This window comes from Schistocerca nitens, chromosome 6 (genome assembly GCF_023898315.1).
Source record: "Schistocerca nitens isolate TAMUIC-IGC-003100 chromosome 6, iqSchNite1.1, whole genome shotgun sequence".
NCBI classification, from domain to species: domain Eukaryota; kingdom Metazoa; phylum Arthropoda; class Insecta; order Orthoptera; family Acrididae; genus Schistocerca; species Schistocerca nitens.
Window position 1 is genome coordinate 608,511,777 of NC_064619.1, and position 4,526 is coordinate 608,516,302.

Sequence of the window (4,526 nt, forward strand, 5' to 3'; positions counted from 1 at the left end):
GCTTCGAAATATCCTAACACACTTAACCAAACTAAAACGGCCAAATATTTGTGTAAAACACTTCAATGAATCATATGTAATTCGAGTGGACTTAATTATGGACAGAGGACAACTGAAAGAATTTCCCAGAATAATCCCAAAACTCACCGAAAATGCTGTGCCAACTATTTTTCCCAACACTTCCTCGTACTGTTCTAAATCAATTACAAAAGTGAGGCGCCTTGCTGATGTGGAAGACGATAATCTTCAAAAAGCTATTCAGGACAGTACTGAGTCAAACAACTTACACCTCCAACAAAATTCACTTTAGTGTCTCAATGACATTTCTGTGTTTCTATAAGGCCAGAAAATTAGCAGCAACAAGTGGTCTGTGATTAGAGATGACGGAAAGTTGAATATCTTTTGGGATTAGACAGGGGAATACCTTGTGTTACTGCATTCATCACTGTTAATAGTGATTTGAGCTTTAGGATAAATGTTAGTGAAGGAATTCATTTTGCAATTAATGCATCCATCAATGATGTGAAGAAAATTACTTCCATAAACGTTTTACAAAATGTAATCTCAGTGGTTGAGAAAGGGGAAATTTTGCCTAGTGTTACAGATAAATTAAAGTGTGCTGTCAATTGCCTGCAGACTATCCAAAATTATGATGACAATGCACAACTGAAATTTACTGTAGAACAACTCCATGTATCATAAATCTCAAAAAACAACAGACACTATGGCAATAACACCATGATAGTGGCATGCTGCTTGTATGTGAACTCTGTCAGTGCATACAACGCCTTGAGGAAATGTGATTTAATGTTTTTACCCCATCCACGAACCCTAATTTGTAATTACCAGTTAGTCACTTCATCAGTTCAAACAAGTCCTTATTTAGAAAACAGCGTAAACTATTAAAAAAAAAAAAAACATGCGTTGTCAGTGACTCTGTTGTTAGATGAGATTTATATGCAACCACAGCTTTCATTTAAATCTGGCTCAATACATGGGAGTAGCTTTTTTCATCCTGAGACGTGTGCCAAAACAGCACAGGTTTTTATGGTCTCTTCTCTTTTGTCTAAATATGTTGATGTTGTAGCAATTATACAAGCAGCTAATATGACAAGTGAAGAGCTGAAGTCTTTGATCAGTAATATTATGTGCATGGTGGAAGAGTGGGCTTCAAAGTTGTTAGTCTGATGGCAGATAACAACAGTGTAAACAGGAAGGCATATGAACTGTTCACCACAGTAGAATTCTCCAACCCATTATTGAACACCATTTAGATTCTTCCAGGAAACTTTTTTTACGTTTGTTACTGTACATATTCTGAAATGTATCAGGAACAATTGGCAGACATAAAGAAGTGTTAATGAAGTGTTACAGTTTCCTGACATGACTGGCCATTCAGTAATATTGACAGCACACTATAAGCATTTGCAGTTGGCATATGAGAAAGAAAGAAACTCTAGTCAAATATGGCCACACACTATCAGCTAGAGTGCTGTATCCATCGTCTATTCAGAAACAAAATGTACAATTAGCTTTGAAAATTTTCTATTATAATACCATAGTAGCTTTTAAACATGCAACGAAGGATATGCCTAATGTTACTGAGCAGATAAATCAGACAGTGACTTTCCTTCAGGTGACTGTGAACTGTAGGAAGATTGATCATGTCAGGAGTGTATTTGAAGGCCAGAGATTCAATGATGCTTATAGAGAAGCCATCAGGAAGACAACAATCAGGTGACATTTCTAAATAATCTGTGCCATTGGCTAAAAGTCGGGAGTATCTGTTCCAAAAACTGATACTTTAACATCACAGACATTCCAGTCTTTAATATTAACAACTGAATCTTTTCTGCAGATAATTCCATACTTATTTGAGAAATATGACATTGATTACATATTGCTAGGAAAATTTCAAAGTGATGATTTAGAGGGCCGCTTTGGGTGCTACCGACAGCTGAGTGGGGCAAATTACTACATTAGCTACGACCAAGTTTTAGAAAATGAAAGAAAATTAAGATCCAAAAATGATGTACTGTTTGCAGCTCAAAATGATAATGTACACTTGAAACACACGATTCCTGCAGCTAGATTCTGATACTGACATTTGTATTTTTTCTGATACTATAGACATCACCTTCGGTATGGATGATGTTCCACCTAAAATGTTACCTATTTTGACATACATAGGAGGTTATGCAGCTAGGAAAGCCCTTCAGAAATCTAAGTGTGACAAATGTACTGAATGGTTGCAGCTGAACAAAGAAGTTGAGGTAGATTCTTCTTACAACTTTGTGAAGGATCTGGACAGGGGTAAACTGACTTTCCTACAGAGACAGTAGTGATCACAGTTTGAATAGTGTGGCATACAGACACTCTGCCACATGACATAAATTGCTGAATAAAGTCATTCACAAGCAAACAGTTTTCCACTTCTCAGAAGATATGCAGGTCAAAATTAGTGAAGCAGTGGATAATGCTTAATGTACGTTATATATGAAGTCTTCACGGGTTGTCAGCCGAGTAGCATCGTCGTCTCGTAGAAGAGAGACCGGATGAAGACGAAGCAATGGGCTGTGCGTTTTTGCCATACGCGGGTCCTCCGACGTCCAAGATCGCGAGAATTCTCACGAAACATAAAGTGAAGACCGTTTTCCGCGCAGCAGCAAAAATCAAAGACCTTCTCGGTTCAACCAAGGATCCACTAGGATGACGGCACCAGGTGTGTACAAGATCGGATGCGAATGTGGGATGCAATATATACGACAGACGCAGCGTTGCATATCACAGCGCCACAGTGAACACATTAGGCATGTACGCTTGGGTCAGACCAACAAATCTGCTGTGGCGGAACGTAGTACTGACGAGAAGCACACCTTCGATTTCGAGGATACAAAGAAAATATGCAGCACAAACGGATTTTGGGACTCAGTAATCAAAGAGTCCATAGAAATACGGTTACACGACAACCTAATCAACCGCGACAGTGGCTAGCATCTCAGCACAGCCTGGGAGCCTGCAATCAGGAAAATCAGAGAAGAACGTTCCGTTCCACCAAGGGCCGTGGAAGGAGCAGACAGAGACGGACGCCGGGACTAGAACACCGCGCATGCGTCGCCTCCCACCACCGGCCGAACTAGGCGCATCGGGCGATTCCGCGGGCGCGTGACTGACCGGCTGCGGGAAGCGGAGAGCGGTCCAGCACAGATATAAGCCCGCGACCGACGATATCCCGACTGGCAAGCCAAAAGGCGTATTCGTGCTGGGGTACCACAGGGATCGGTACTGGGGCCCGTTTTGTACAGCCTGTACACTGCGGACACACCAACGCCCCCCCCCCCCCCCCCCCTGGTGCACACTGCACAGTACGCAGACGACACAGCCTTCTACACGAGAAATGCGAACATTCGTAGGCTACAAAGGGTTTTAGACGACACAGAAACCTGGGCCCGTCGCTGGCGCATCACCATCAACTCTGAAAAGATGCAGGCTATGCTGATTACCCGCAGGCTCGGAAGGCGCGAACCTCCTCAACGTCCCCCCCCCCCCCCCTCCACCTTCACCTAAACGGAACCCGACTCCCCTGGCGCAGAACCGCCAAGTACCTTGGCGTAACCTTGGACTCTCGTCTTACGTGTAAACCCCACATAGATGAGGTCCACAGGAAGGTCTGCGCCAGAATGTCCATCCTATACCGAATCCTGAACTCAACCAGCTCCCTTCCCTGCCCAGTAGCAGTTAACGTGTACCAGGCCCTGATCCGGCCAGTAATGGAATGTGTGTGCCCTGTCTGGGGATACGCGGCAAAGCAGCACCTGGACAAACCCCAGAGGCTGCAGAACCGCGCCCTCAGGAGGGCATTGCATTTACCTCTTGGATTCCCCATAGATGATCTGCACGCCGCAATTGAAATCTCACTCCTGAGAGAGCGTTCCCAAGATCTGGCAAGGGCCTTCTATGAGAGTTCTTCCAGATCAGGAAACGCCTTCAACCACTCCATAGGTCGGTATGACATGTCCCGCTACAAGCACAAGCGCCCCATGACGATCTTCGACGATTAAGTCGAAGAGAAAATCCCAATATCCAATCCCAAATCCTGCTCCTTCCCGTATAACACCAAACATATCGCCAACCTCAGGCAAGTACCAGACACAAACAGAACAGTCATCACATTTCACAGACACCAAAAAACTGCAGATATAATCACACACACACACACGCGTACACAGGGGAGTAAAAGCCAAAAGGCTACAAACTCCCACTCACACTTCCCCAAAGAGGGGAAAGTAACATGACAGCAGCAGCGATATCCCGACTTACAAGCAAAAGTGTCGTGTTCGTCTACCTAGCGCAAGTGGATAGGCAAGCAAAATTGTCGAAACACCAGCGTCGCACGGCAGCCAGTGCTGCCTCCTCCCACCAGAGTAGGGCAATCTCCGTACCAGGGCTGGTGGCGCAGCCCCGATATCCGCGTACGCGTAGAATAGGCCAAATCAGCCCGCAGCTACCCTATTGTGACAACAAGT